Source organism: Sus scrofa, chromosome 1, assembly GCF_000003025.6.
Source record: "Sus scrofa isolate TJ Tabasco breed Duroc chromosome 1, Sscrofa11.1, whole genome shotgun sequence".
NCBI lineage: Eukaryota > Metazoa > Chordata > Mammalia > Artiodactyla > Suidae > Sus > Sus scrofa.
Window position 1 is genome coordinate 10,737,719 of NC_010443.5, and position 16,524 is coordinate 10,754,242.

At 35.0% G+C, this 16,524-nt stretch overlaps 1 long non-coding RNA gene across 1 annotated transcript in view; it reads left to right on the plus strand.

Annotated features, from left to right (window-relative positions):
- LOC102161179 overlaps nt 10,985-16,524 on the plus strand; it is a 96,050-nt gene continuing 90,510 nt past the window's right edge. Inside the window, exon 1 of the long non-coding RNA XR_309353.3 lies at nt 10,985-11,703. This is a non-coding gene — a long non-coding RNA (uncharacterized LOC102161179). The remainder of the gene's footprint in view (nt 11,704-16,524) is intronic.

Genomic DNA, 16,524 nt, shown 5'->3' on the forward strand with positions numbered 1-16,524 from the left:
AACAACACATAGTTGGGAATAGCTTTTTAAAAAAATTTAGTTCAACACTTTTTGCCATTTATTTAGAGTGTTTGATCCGTAACGTTTAAAGTGATATGGTTAGATTTAATTCTATTTGCTATTTTTTTTTCTATTTGTCTTGTCAGTGCTTTGTTCCATTTTTCTTTGTAAGACCTCTTTTGTGATTATTAAACAATTTATTATTTTGTTTTATTCCTTCCTTGGATTTTTAAGTATACTTTTTCTTTTCTTTTGTCTTTTTGCCTTTTCTTGGGCCGCTCCTGCGGCATATGGAGGTTCCCAGGCTAGGTGTTAAATTGGAGCTGTAGCCACTGGCCTACGCCAGAGCCACAGCAACTCAGGATCCGAGCTGTGTCTGCAACCTACACCACAGCTCATGGCAACGCTGGATCCTTAACCCCCTGAGCAAGGGCAGGGACCGAACCCGCAACCTCATGGTTCCTAGTCGGATTTGTTAACCACTGCTTGATAACAGGAACTCCAAGTATACTTTTTCTTTTAGTAGTTATTTAAAGAATTCTGGTATGCATCTTAGTTTACAGTATCTTATTAGAGTAAACACTTTATCCTTTTCAGAATGTATAGCCTTGCAATATACCTATGTTCTATTTATTCTTCATACCCTGTATTATAAATACATAACTTTTACACATTTTTAAACTGTTAGTATAATTTTTGCTTTAAAGAGTTTTATGATTTTTGAAGATATTAAGGGAAAAATAAATGTCTTTTATATATAGATTCACATTTCTCACTTTCATTGTTCTTCATTTCTTTCTGTAGGTTTGAATTTCTCTGTCATATCATTTTTTCTCCAGCCTGAAGAACTTCTTTTAGAATGTTCTTAGTAAAGGTTTGGGGGTGACAAATTTTCTTGGTTTTTCTTATCTGAAAATGTCTTCTATTTTTGGAAGATACATTCTCTGGGTATAAAATTCTTGGATGTTATTTGTTTTTCCTTCAGCATTTTAAGACAACATTCAATATTTTAAAGTGGATTCTGTTGTTTCTGATGAGGCATTAGACGTTATTTATATTCCTATTCCTGAATGTATAATATATTGTTATTCTGTGGCTACTTTTAAGATTTTCTTTTTATCTTCTTTTCAGCAGTTTGATTAGTATGTTCCTAGGTGTAGTTCTTTTTGTGTTTTTCCTATTTGCATTTTTCTAGCTTCTTGGAACTGTATGTTCATCTTTTTCACCTAGTATGGGGAATTCCCTGTTATTACTTCCTTCAATTTTTGTTCTGCTCTATTTTCATTCTTAATATTCTCTTATAGGTTAGTGAGGTTCTGCCCATTTATTTTGATTCTTTTCCTCTATGTCCTTAACATTCAACAAATTTTATTGATCTTTTTTCAAGTTCACAACCCTTTCCTCTTTCCTCTGATGCTCCAAATCTGTTAGGAAACCCACCCAGTGAATTTTTCATTTCAGATATTGTGGCTTTGTTTTATTCAATTTCCATTTGATTCCTTTTTTATAGTACTTCTATGCTAAACTTAGATCCTTTTATTCACTGAGTTCGTATTTACCTTAGGACCTTAGATATATTTGTAATAGCTCTTTAAAGTTTTATCTGCTCTTTCCAACCTCTGGGTTATTTGGGAACTTACTACTACTAACTACTTTTTTCTCTAGCTCTTGGGTCAAATTTTCCTGTCTCTTTGCATTTCTACTAATATTGGAGTATATATTGGAATTGTAAATGTTATGTCATAGATAGTATGGGTTATATCATCTTGCTATAAAAGATGTTGAATTCTTTTTTTCCTGGAAGACCTTAAATTCTGTTAAATTATTTTGATCCTGTCAGGTTTTTTTTTTTTTTTTTTTTTTTTATTCACAAAGATTGGTCTATTTCAGATTGGGGCCAAATTCTATAGTATCCCCTTTTATTCCAGAACATGGTTATTGTCAACTGAATGTTCACTGTACTCAGTGTATAGTCTCTATGTTATGGCTGAGATGAAACTCCAGCATCTCCTAATACTGCACAGTCTTATGTATCATTGGTAGCGCTCATCCTTTTAGCAGGCCAACTTGTGTGGTCTTGCCAAATCTCACCCTATTAATGATCAGTCCCATCCTTAGCTTAGAATTCTACTTAATCCCCCAAAGACTCTCCCCACCACCACTTCGCACACAACTCTCTTTTTTTATGTACTCTGCTCTGAAAATTTTCCCTGCTTCTGCAAACTGGAACTCCAGTGTCTGCCTTCTCAACTGAAAAAGACTGTTGCTCTGCTTGATTCCACCTTCCTGATCTATAGCAGAAAATATCATTAGGTACAAAGTTAGGGCAGTTGTGGAGCAAATGTAGGACTTCTCTCAAGGATCATACCTATTTGTCAGCATCTGAAACAATTTTTTTCATATGTTTTGAACAGTTTTATAATCGTTGGAAAGGCAAGTTCAGTACCAGTTAAGCTGTCATGGCCAAAGTGAGAAATATATATATATATATATATATATTATACACACACACACATATAGAAACATCTATATACACATATAAACATATAAAGCAATATAAAAAGTGAGAACTATGTGTAATCTTATGCTTAGTTATGATCACGCAGTAATTTCTGATTTTTTTCCTGTGCATATGTGCATACATATATGTACATCCATTACATGTATCATTCCCAGTTTTGCCTTCATAATAATATAGCTTGAGAAATTTAATTAAAAATTCTTTAAAAAGATACTTTATGTAGACTGAAAACTATAAGGCACTGATAAAAGAAATGGAAAAAGATACCAAAAATTGGAAAGATATTCCATGCTTATGGATTGAAATAATTAATATTGCTGAAATGTCCAGATTACCCAATGCAATCTATAGATTCAGTATACTTCCTATCAAAATGCCACTGGCATATTTCATGGAACTAGAGCAAATAATTCTAAAATATGTATGAGATAACAAAAGACCCTGAATTGCCAAAGCAATCTTGAGAAAGAAAGATAAATCTGGAGGTATCATGCTCCCTGATTTCAAACTAAACTACAATGTTATAGTAATAAAAAACTATACAGCACTAGCACAGAAACAGACACATAGATTAATGGGACAGGATTACGATCCTAGAAATAAACCAACTCATATATGGACAGTTAATATATGACAAAGGAGCAAACAACATACAATGAAAAGGATAATCTTGTCAATAAATGGTGTAGAAAAACCTGGACAGCTATGTGCAAAACACTGAAACTAGACCAGAATCTTATACCATACACAAAAATTAACTCAAAATGGAGAAAAGATTTTGCTGTAAGACTGAAAACTATAAAATTCCTAGAAGAAAATATAAGCTGTAACCTCATTGACATCAGTCTTAGAGATGATTTTATGGCTCTGACTCCAAAGGGAAACAAAAGCAAAAATAAACAAATGGGACTACATCAAACTAAAAAACTTCTGCACAAAAAGGAAACTGTCAAAAAAATAAAAAGACAACATGCAGAATGGGAGATGATATTAGCAAATGATATGCCAGATAAATGGTTAATATCCCAAATATATAAAGCACTCATACAACTCAACAACAGCAAAACAAACAACCTGATTAAAAAATGGGCAGAGGATCTGAATAGACATCTTTCCAAAGAAGACAGATGGCCAATAGGCACATGAAAAGATGTTCAACATCACTAATTATCAGGAAAATGCAAATCAAAATTACAATGAGATATTACCCCACATCTGCTAGAATGGCTATTATCAAAAAGACAAGGAATAGCAAATGTTAGGGAGGATGTAGAAAAAAGGGAACTCTTTTGGTGGGATTGTAAACTGGTGCAGCTGCTGTGGAAAACAGTAAGTAGAGTCCTCAAAAAATTAAGAACAGAACTACCATATGACCCATCTACGTCACTTTTGGGTATGTATCTGAAAAAACATGGAAACACTAATCTGAAAAGATGTATGCATCCCTATGTTCATCTCAGAATTATTTACAATAGCCAAGCTATGGAAACAACTTAGGTGTCCATTGATACATGAATGGATAAAGAAGACGTGGTAAACACACACACACACACAAAAACACAAAATGGAATACTACTCAGCCATAAAAAGGGAATGAATTTGTGACAACATTGATGAAACTTGAGGATATTATGCTAAGTGAAATAATTCAGATAGGGAAGGACAAATATGATTTTACTCATATGCGGAATTAAAAAAAACAAACAAAATAAAACAAAAACAACAAATTAGTGATTACCAGAAGGGAAGTGGTTGGAGGTGAACAAAACAGGTGGAGGGGGTCACCTGTATGGTGATTAATGGTAATTAGAGTTCTGGTGATGGTCACTCTGTAGTATATACAGAAGTTGAACTATAATGCTATGCATTTAGCAAAAAAAAAAAAAAAAAAAAAAAAAGGATTATTTTTAATTATAGCATAAAATTCCATCCTATAATATACCTTACCTTAACCAATTCCTTTTTCTTGAAGACTTAGGTTTTTGTTTCACTATTTTAAACGATAGTTCAAGGAACATCCTTATACATAAATTTCTGTCTACATGCCTCAGGCCTCATCAAGTGTTACTGAATTTTGTAAAATGGGATTGAATTTAGGACATCTCATTTGGATTTAAGGCTTGCTTGTGTCCCAAATCTGAGGTGACCTTAGATTTGAATGTTCAATTTAGTTAAAGCATGCTGGAAAAAGAAGCACTGATAGAATGATTTTAAAAAAATCTCCATTCCTTTGGAAGCCTGTAGGCTCCCGGAAAAGGAATTTGACTGTTCCTGGCCGGCCCAGCATTTAATCCCAACCTGTCACTAGTTTCTATGAAGTGAGGTTTCTATTACTTCCTGGATGGCTCTAGTCTATCAGAGGTCACCATCTCCAATTTAGCCTAGATGTGGATGGGAAAATACCCTGTACAGCCCTAGCATCCCAAGAACATTGGTGTCAAATTCAATTACTGGAGAAGGAGACCTTTTTTTTTTCAAAGGTCTCTGAATCCATTTTAAAAGCTTCTCAGATTCCTAGCCCTTGGACTTTATGGTGAATGTATCTCCCACACAGGCCTTCTGACAGCTTTTTTGTAATTTCACATTGTCAACTGCTTTTGTGGTTGGAGTTTCATTTATTGAAAAGTGTCTCAAATGGAAGTAGAGACAGTTATGTCTTTAACATATGTCTGAGGGTGCCTGAGTGGGGCGAATATTGTAGGCGCATAATTACCCAAGATGGTTTCATTTCATGTAGCTTTCCTCTTTTCAGATTCCCAAATATGTTGATTTTCCAAATGTAAGATATTAATTCTGGATAGCTGTGACCACAGTTTCCATTGAATCCCTTGTGGACCTCTAAGGAATGAAAGTATTCTTGAAGTCTTGTTTTTTTTTTTTTTTTTTTCATTTTATTTTAAAATTCTCTTTTGTGGAAATCCCCTACATTTCTTTTTGTTCAATTTGAAGAGCTTTTTCTTTTCAGTGATTAAGGACTAAGTGAATTCATTTTGAATTGAGGAAATGGCACAGCGTATTTTTTTTCCTCTGTACCTGAGAAATTTGTTTTCACAATTACATTTCAGTAAAACCACCTAACAGTCATGAAAGATTAGCAGTGTTTTCTTTCTCTGCCATACAGCTTTATAATTTGGAGCGCAAATGAATCAAGAAATGTGGCTTTGCAGACTGTTTTGAGTATTATAGAATATTGCTTTAACTATTGGGTCAGTCAGTCCAGGGTAGATAAGCCTGCCATTTAAATGGTTAAGAACTATTTCCGGAGAAGATATACTTCTGTGCGGCTGATTGAGCTTCCTTTTCATCCTTTTAAGTTTAAATTTCATAATTAGAACATGATGAACAATAGAATTCTCACTGAAGAATAAAGACATCTTCTTGGCTTCCTTTCTACTACTGCCTTTGAAACATGGAATAAATGACATATTTTGCAGCCTTGCTAAATCTTCTGTTCCCTCTTATGCTGTTATATTTCTGACCATTTTGATGAGAAAAGGGGAGGCACTCAGATGGTATTACCCTAGACAAACCTTCAAAAGTTCAGACTGCATAGTACTAACTGACAGCAGCCATTAAAGAATTATTTTGGAAGGTAATATGCCAATATATTTAGAATGTTATTCTCTAAGAACAGCTGCCATTTTTGTTTCTCCAAATATTTTTTATCTTATTCTCCTTAATTTTTTTTTTTTACAAGCATCATTCATGTTAAAGCCAAATTTTTCTTGTAATTCTCATGAACTGAATCTTCAATTCAGACCTGTGGGAATTCTATCCATGATGACCAGTCTTGTAGAATGGAAAGTTTCATCTAAGCTATGCAACATCAAGTCAAACTAGAACCCGTATTTGGTGTTGATTAGCTACCATCATAGTAATGCTATATTATCTGGGGAGCCAAATGACTTCCCCAGATAGGGATTAATTGAACATCACATACAGATTGTTTTGTGAACATTCAAGTTTTCGTTTCTCTGGGACAATGCATAAGAGTGTTTGCTGGGTTGGAGCTTAAGCACATTTTAGTGTTTAAAGAAATTGCCAAATTATTTTCCAGAGTAGCTGTACCATTGGTGTTCCTGCCATCAACTATGAGAAACACAGTTTCTCTGCATCTTCACCAGTATGTGATGTTGTCACTGTTTTATCTTCTCTATTTTAATAGGTGTGTAATGATAACAGATCATAGTCCTAATTTGCATTTTCTGTATTGCCTGGTGATGGTGAAATTTTTTCTTGTGTTTATTCACCATTTGTGTATCTTTATTGGTGGAATGTCGCTTGATATGATTTGTCCCTTTTCTAATTGGATTGTTTGTTTTACTATTGTGTTTTAAGAATTTTTATACATTATAGATACCAGTCCTTTGTCACATATGTGGTTTGCAGAAATATTCTTCTAGTTTGTGGCTTGTCATCTCATGTCTTTAAAGGATCTTTCACAGAGCAAAAGTTTTTAATTTTGATGAACTCCAATTTGTTGATTTTTTTTCTTTTATGAATTGTGTCTTTGGTGTCATGTGTAAGTACTCTTAAATAAGCCCTAGTTTCCAAATATTTTATCTTGTGTTTTCTTCTGACAGTTTTACAGTGTTACGTTTAAATTTATGATCAATTTTCAGTTAATTTTTGTATAAGATGTGAGTTTTTTTTTTTTTTTTTGTCTTTTTGCCATTTCTTGGGCCACTCCCGCGGCATATGGAGGTTCCCAGGCTAGGGGTCTAATTGGAGCTGTAGCCACCAGCCTACACCAGAGCCACAGCAACGCGGGATCCGAGCTGTGTCTGCAGCCTACACCACAGCTCACGGCAACACCGGATCCTTAACCCACTGAGCAAGGCCAGGGATCGAACCTGCAACCTCATGGTTCCCAGTTGGATTTGCCAACCGCTGAGCCACGATGGGAACTCCCATAATTTTTACCTAATGTGCTTTATCTGATCCAGAATACCACACTACAAAACACAAAATACAAATTCCTTTGAGATACACATGGAACATTTAGCAAAATTGACCATATGCTAGGCCATAAAGCAAAATACAGAATATTTTGAAGGATTTAAAGCATATGTTCTCTAATCAGAATGAAATTAAGGTACAAATCAATAACAAAGACAAAAATTCTTTAATGTGTAGAAATTTAAAAACACATTTCTCAATCATACTCTTTGTCTTTATGGTTTCTGGGTACAGTGTTCTATACATTTCAGTTAGCTTAAATTTATTGATTATGTTGTTCAAAATCTGTATTTTTACTTTTTGCTACTAAAAAATTATTGTTATCTTAGGGTTCCATTAAAATCACACTGAAAAAGTATGTGGGCCAGGGACTATTTTTGAGTGGTAATCCTAGAATTCCAAGAAGGAAATAGAGAAAATGAGACAGGAAAGGAAAGAAAAATCCATAAAGGGCATATACTAACCTGGTTACCACCTTGAAAATGAGGATGTAATGCTATTTGGGACTCTCTGAATATAATATGTAGCACATTCTTCAGAATTTTTCCACTCTCACACACAGTAAGGCAAGATAATTTTATCTATCAACTTCCATGCTCCAGGTGTATTTCTCAGTCTAAGCACTGCACCACGTTCATATTGTTAGACGAGTTGAGGGGAAAGTGGCAGAGAATGCAGGATGATACGGATGTAATTCCCTTTTCTCCAGCTCTTGACCTCTCAGGTTCTGGATAATTTGGTATTTCTCTGCTAATTCATATATTTCAAAAATTTTAATTTGTATTTTACTTGTTTACTTTGTTGCTTTTGGTGGGATGATTAGTGTGGTACAAGTCAGTCCACCGCAGCCAGAAATAGAAATGTGTATGTCTTCGTTATTGATTTCTAGCTTTTGTTCCCATCGATGTTCTCTATTGCTTTTTCCTATTATTATGCATTGATCTCCATTCTGATCTTTATTATTTCCTTCACTCTTCTTGCTTTGGGTTTAATTCATTCTTCATTTTCTAATTTCTTAACATGGAAGTTTGATCATTGATTTCAGATCTTATTTTACAGTGTAAGTATTCAATCCTGTAATATCTGTTTCAACACTGCTTTATTTGCATCTTACATGTTTTAATATTTTTGCTTTGACATTTTCATTCAAGCCCAGATACTTTCTATTTCACTTATAACTTCTACTTTGACCTGTAAATTATTTTCGAAAAAAAGTGTGATATTAAATTGCCAAATATGTGGGCACTTTCCAGCTGTCTGTTATTGATTTCAAGTTTAATTCTGCTATTGACAGCAAAGATATTTTGGGTGGTTTCTATTCTTTTAAATATGTGAAGGTTTTTATATATATATATAATCCAGAATATGATCCATCTCAGTGATGCCATATTCACTCGATTATCACTTTATTATCTTTGTCTATTCTTTATCAAAATTATTTTGTTCTATGTGAAATGAGCTGAAGAGCTTGACCTGTCTATTCTTCAGAAAGTTTTGCTTTACAGAAGGCATATATATTTTCTTAAACATTTGGTAAATCTTTCCATTTAAAATGGCTTCTCTGTATGATACTATTATTTTAAATTTCTGACAGTGATTATTTGTCACATCCATTTTATTCCTTCTTGATCAGTCTTACCAACAGTTTATTAATTTTATGAGACTTTTCAAAAAATTTTTCTTTTTGCTGATCCTCTAGATAAATTATTTTTTCTATTTTATTATTAATTTTTTTATTTCCTCCTTCAGGTTTCTTTTGGGTTTATTCAATGGTTCATTTTCTAACTTCTTAATTTGAATACTTAGCTCATTGCATTTCTATACTGTTTCCTTTCTTAATACATAAAACTAGTACTTCCCACCATGTACGGTTTTAGCTGCATCCTATAAATTTTAATATGAAATTATCATATGAGTTTTGTTACTTTTTGTTGTTCTGTTTCAGATATTCTATAATCTCTGCATTATGATTTTCCCAGAAACTGATGAATAATTTAATGGTAATTTTAAAATTCAAAATGCATAGTGTTTGATTTCTAATTTTAATAAGCACTGGTCTACATGAGACTAAATCTTTGTAAATATAAGGAATGTATAAATGTAAGTGTTTTAGTGAATGAATGCGAAGAAAAAAAAATCTGGAAGTTCATATACCAGAAAGTTGATAGTAGGTATCCCTAAGTTCTGGAATATAAAAAGGCTTCTTCTGTTTTCTTTGCATTCTTCTGTATCTTCTTAACTTGAAATGTGAATATGTATTTTTTAATTAGAAAAATGGAGCTGTTTATAATTTATTGGGGATAAAAACGAGCTCAGATGAATATAAACTACCTGTGCAAGGAACTCATTTCTAACCCTCTGCAGATTTTAGAGTTCAGAATCTGTTCATTGACATACCAAGAACAAACAAAAATTTTAAAATCCCATTAATTCCCTTGGCATGGATTTCAAGGCAAATAGGTGATTAGCTCTTATACATTTTCTGTTTATTTTTGAAGAGACCAATTCATTCTATAATTTTTGGTAACCACAGAATTCCCTTTCTTTCCTTTGAGTTCATTTTTTAAACTTTGATTTATTTTATTCAGTATTTCAACATGTTTGCAGTTGAGGGACAGAGGTTGAGTCTATAATGTCAAATTATAAAATCTAGAGGTTTATGTTTTGTTTGTTTGCTTGTTTGACTGTTAATATATCAGAATCCTGTGCTGGAGGACAGAAATCAGGTTTTATTATTTATCTCTATATTTCTAGACACAGAACCTAGCCTATTATAGAAAACCTGAAGAATGTTTCATTAATGGGTGAATTTTGAAATAGGTCAAAAGATACAAACTTCTAATTATAAGATAAATAAGTACTGAGGCTATACTTTTGACTACAGTTGACACTGCTACATGGTATATTTGAAAGTTGTTACGAGCATTAGATACCCAAAGTTCTCATTACAAGGAACATTTTTTTTTTTCTTTTTTGTAACCATGTGAGGTGAGGGATGGTAACCAAGCTTACTGTGGTAAATATTTTGCAACGTATGTAGGTCAAGGTATTCTCAGTACACCTTAAAACTTATACAGGGCTGCGGTGTGTCAATTACATCTCAGTAAAACTCAAAGAGAAAAACAGAAAAATGACATTTACAGAAATACTGTCTTTAATTAGTTCCTCCTTGAACTGAAATTCCATGTGAATAAAGACTTCATTTTGGACCCAGTTACATCCTCGGCACGTTGCTGGGCACATGGCAGTGCCTCACTGAATTTTGTTGGATAAATGAATGCATGGCTGCTTGATTGTGATCTAGTTGAGCATTGTTAAATCAGATGAATTTCCACCCTTCCCTTTAGTTGCAGGGAGATCACAGGTAAAGAAAACTCAGGTAAATCAGTACTTTGCTTTCTAATTGTCCCTGTGATCTCTAAGTCAGCCTCATGGCAGACTGCTCTTCTCTTTTCCTATTCTCATCCCTCTTGCAATGCTTTTTTTCACTCCTCCCAAATCAACAAGGAGGACGAATTCCTTCAGCCTGGGCTCAATGGACCAAGACCAGCAGGGAGGGTTTGATACTCTCTTTTTGATGTTTTACTTTGGAAATAAATAGAAATCATTCACGTCTGTTTCTCTCACTTCCTTCCAGTTCCCTGCAGTACTGAATGTCCTGGGACTCTGAACTATAACTCAGCAAGGGGGCCATGCAGCCAGTCTGGCTCTTGATATTCCCAGTTTCACTTCAGTTTACACTTTCAGGGGCCCTTGAACTTCTTGTTTTCCAAGCTCTGCTTTCGTCCCACTTCTGAGCAAAATGTTATGAATCGATAAAAGCCCCTTGAATTTTCCCTGTATTAAGAATTCCTTACTCTTTGAATTTGGCAGTGTGCTGACAAAGAAGATTTTTGTGTTTGAGTAGCATTTGCTCCAGGCAGATTGGTACCCTGTGTATATGACCTCTGTTACACTGTAGTTGATTGACACATGAGTAGGATGAAGAAGTCCTGTGCTTTTTAGTGGTCCTTGTATTTGCTGAATGTAATCATATAGTTTTTTTTTTTTTTTTTGTTCTGACTTTCAAATATGGTATTTCCCATTTTGTGAACTTTCATTCTGACTAATGATTTCCTCTAATATCTTTTTATCTCCCCATTATCCAGCTCTATGAATGTGCACACACTGAAAACTGATTCTCAAGTCCTCAAGACCACACCCAAGAGGTTCATGTTGTTTTGGTGAGTAAATTTCCTTGGAAGGGGTACACAAGAGAGACCTGGCTGACATTAAACTCCATAGTGCATTAAAAATGTGTTTTGATGTACTTTTAACATATATTCATCTGAGTTCTTTTTCCTGGAGATTAACATTTGCATTTTGGTATATATTCTTCCAGATTATTTTTCTTAGCATTCACTCATTCAAACACAATATGTACATATATATTTATATCTAGAGTTTTTATGTTTGTAAAAATGCATTTGTAATATGCATAGGTTTTTAACCTGATTTTGCCACTGAGACCTTTCATTTAACAATCACTGGGTCTTTTGATAAGCAATTATTCTGCTGTCTAATATCAAAACACCTTTTCCTTCCAAGGCTTTTCTGTGTTTATTATATACTATATTGTAACATCTTTTTACTAAGGGAATGCAAGGCACAGTTTATAAATCTTTAAGTGAAAACCTCCAAAAGGAGTAATGGAAATACGGAGCCCAGTGAGAAAGAAAGCAAGAGTGTAAAAATCAAAAAGGAGGAAGAGACTGTCTGTAGCTTTGGAAATGGAGATGAGTCGTGTTGTGTTTTGAGAGTTGTAAGATCCCAGTTCTTTGGGTGCTCTTTACACAACGTTAGCTGATTTAACTATATTGATGTTACCTCATGATGCAGTGACCTGCTCTCACAGAAATTCCCCCAGTGACTACCCACCTATGCAATGGCTTGAGTCAGACCCCTCTGCCTCGGTACCCTCTTACTTCTTCCCATGATGCTAAGGGACAGTGTTTCAGTGCTATTCACGTGACTTTCTTCCACCATTTTCTGTCTTAGTTGGTTCTGGCTGCTTCAACAAAATGTCATTGATTGGGTGGCTTAAAGAACAGAAGTTTATTTCTCACAGTTCTGAGTACAGGGTGCTGGCAGGGTTGGGTTTGGTGAGGGTCCTCTTCCTGGTGTGCAGAAGGCCACCGACTTGCTGCGTCCTCACGTGGCAGAAAGAGAAAGGAAGCCTCTCCTTGTCCTGTGATGGTACTAGTCCCAGCATGGGAACTCCCCCCTCATGACCTCATCTAAACCCAGTTACCTCTGGAGGCCCCGCCTCCAAACACTTCCACATTGGGTATTAGAGCTTCAACAATTCATTTAGGACAGGGGCATGGACATTCAGCCCATAGCATTTTCTTAACACTTAAAGGTCAGAACTCCATGATAACCTATGAATCTTAATGCAAACCAATGATCTGGTGAAGGAAACTCATCAGTGCAAGTCAGTTGCCTCATTAGAAATAAAATGGAAGGTTAGCAATGAAGGCATTTTGCATGTAGGCTTGATGCTGAGAAATAAAGCCAAGGAAGCAAATTGCAACAGCATCTCTTAGCTGTTAGCAGGTCCTGAACACAACAAACTCTTTTAAAAAGATAATAAGGAGGCTGGGCAGGTAGTGATGGTATGACCACAAAAATGGATTGGACAGAGAAAAGACTCAGTATTCAGCAAGAAGAGAGGGGTGGGGTGGGAAGTGTCATACTCCTGTAACACGAGGATACAATAGCAGAATCCAGAATCTTTGTTGCCCAGCAGCAAGTAAAAAGAGATCTACCTCTGTTCTCTTCGTTGGGGATGGTGCCTTCCACATTTAAAACAAAAGAACAGCTCTGGAAAGCCTAGGATGCCCCAGAATAGCAATATAAACTCTCAAAGGAGTAAAACTCTCTTAATTGACACACCCAAAGATGACTCACCCAATTAACCAATGCTCTTAATTTTTTCTTTAAAACATAGTGACTGATGCCCCCACCTAGAGAATGGCATAGGCTGCTTTTAATATGCCCACCCATGTCTGGTCCCTCCAGATCTAAGAGTCAGCTGGGTTTATGCTAGTTGATTTTGTTATTATAATAATATACCTTAATTCAATATTATGTGATGCTAACGAAATATAACAGAGGGAAGTGTGGCTATGCCTATGAAAGGAAAGTTAAGAATTCAATAGGAATTTTAAAAAATTATTAAAACTTTGCAGCTGTGGTAGGTAGGAATAAGAGGATTGTAACATATAGGGAAAATTGTGAGAGAGCAACCCTCGTTCCCCAAGGGTTCTTGTATTCTGTCACCTTTAAAGAAACTGAAATCAGAAGTCATAGACATTGCATTGAGTGTGAATCATACAAAAACTAAATGGTAAAATGATGTGGAGCTCTAATCACTCACTGGTCACCCATTTTGAAAGCAAGGATTGACTGTTGACCAATCAAAGGATTGGTGAGTAAATGTTTCTAGTTAAAACAAAATAGTAAAATATATATGTGTGTGTGTGTGTGTGTGTGTATGTATATATTTATTTCACAAGTATATTTTCACATGTATTTTATATATACTATTATTTTCACATATATGATAATTTTAAAACTATTTTCTGCTTTAATGAGCTGCTTTGATTAAATGACTATGGTATTCTACAGTATTTCATTAAATTTCCTGCGTGAGTCACCTGTGAGACAGGTAGGATTTTTAGATCCGTCCCCATAATACCATTTCCGTTCCTAAAGCTAAATACTTAGGTTGGTGCAGAAAGGGATGGTGAACCTTTAATTTTTATTACTTTATTATTTTATAATTTAAAAATTTTTATTGTTTTAGACAAATAGGCCTCCCCACACTTGTAAGAGCCAAATTTCAACATTAAAAAAAATGCCTCTAGATACTCATGTCGCAACAGAAGAAAGGGTGGGGGAAAAAACTGTAACTGCAATGTATACCTCTAAGGATAACCTGACCCCCTTGCTGTACAGTGGGAAAAAAAAAAAATGCCACGTTAATATGGTGCTCTCACAACACACACACGCTCACAGAAGAAGACCATTTCAGAAATGAAGACAGAGTTATGCCGAACAAAATAAAATAGTTATAGTTTGAAGTATAGTTGGGAACATAACGATTAGAACAGAGACAATAGGAAAAAAATAAATTTAAAAAAATGGATGTGGACAAAATGATATAGAGGAGAGGCAAAGGAAATCTAACATTTCTATAATTGAAATTCCCAAAGAAGAAAACACAGTGAAACAAAGAACACATTTTGAGACTATAATTCATGACACTTTTCTGGAAATGAAACAGATTTAAACGTGTATACTGAAAGTGAAAATTGACCCCAAACTGTTAACACTGACTCATAATTGATTACAGTATTTGACTGTGAAGATAAAGCGAGGGAAAGGGAAAGGACATCCAGGTAAAGGAAAACCCTTTTAAGGAAGAGAAAATCAGGTTGGCACCAAGCTTCTCAATGGCAGTGTCCCACAGCAGAAGCCATCAAACAATTTACACAGCATCTGAAGGGGAAAAGTGTGAGCTGACTATTTTCTATGCAGGCAAGTTCCTCACAGTTATACAGACCAACAGTTTTGAACATATCTTGCTGGGGAAGGTACTAGAGAATAAACTTTGGCCAACCAAGGGGAGATTGGCAGGGGTGTGGGGTGGTTTAGGAAAAGGACTAGTGGTGAATATTAAATATACTTAACTTTGAAATTCAGACCAAAGGAAAGTTACAGATAATTGTAACAAAATAACATGTACATTTTATAGTTCTGCAAATGCAGAAATAAATGTACCAACAAAAAGGGAAGAATGGAATAAAAAGGTGGAAAGTTGTGTAAGATCATCGCTTGCTTCATGGGTAATAGCTGGGAGTCAGATATTATCCTCTAAAGCTCCCAAATCAGGTGGTAAATGTTTTAGCTTATTGTATAGTTCAAGGCAGATATAAAAGGCATTAATTGTATTGCTTAAAATAAGGTGGTGAAGGAGGAGGAACTTACAAACTAATTGTTGCTTATAATAGGAAACGAAGACGTAATCTTTAAAGCAAAGAAGGAATTAAGAACATTATATAAAAGTTTAACATAAAAGTAATTCCAAGGACAAAACAAATAACTTTATAAATATTAGAAAAATAACTGGCAATAGCAAACGTAAACGAGCAAAGAGATCACATTGTGAAAATTATACATACATGTTCATGTATATATACACATGTATAAACATAATATGAATTGATATTACAGACTGAGAATACACATATCTGTTATATGAGTAAATAAAAATAGACAACTCACTGGTTAAAAAAGTTCAAACTGTGGAGTTCCGTCGTGGCGCAGTGGTTAATGAATCTGACTAGGAACCATGAGGTTGCAGGTTCGATCCCTGGCCTTGCTCAGTGGATTAAGGATCTGGCATTGCCGTGAGCTGTGGTGTAGGTTGCAGACTCAGCTCCGATCCCGAGTTGCTGTGGCTGTGGTGTAGGCTGGCAGCTACAGCTCTGATTCGACCCCTCGCCTGGGAACCTCCATATGCCATGGGAGCGGCCTGAGAAATGGCAAAAAGACAAAAAAAAAGGTTCAAATTGGGTTACAAAGCACACACAACTCTATTCTACATACAAGAGAGAAAACTAAAAGCAATTAAGTTAAATAAGGGAGTTCCTGTTGTAGCTCAGCAGGTTAAGAATCCAACTAGTATCCATGAAGATGCAGGTTTGATCCCTGGCCTTGCTCAGTGGGTTAAGGATCTCACATGGGTGTGGCTGTGGTGTAGGTTGGCACCTGCAGCTCCAGTTTCACCCTTAGCCTGGGAACTTCCATAGGGCTGCAGGTGAGACCCTAAAAAGCAAAAAAAAAAAAAAAAAAAAAAAAAAAGGAAAGAAAGAAAAGTTAAATAAAAGGACAAATAAAGTCATGCCAGGAAAATGTCAACAGAAGTGGAAATAAAGGTCATAATCTTAGTTTCAGACAAGGTAGAATTCAGGCCGAAGAACATTAATAATGACAGAAAG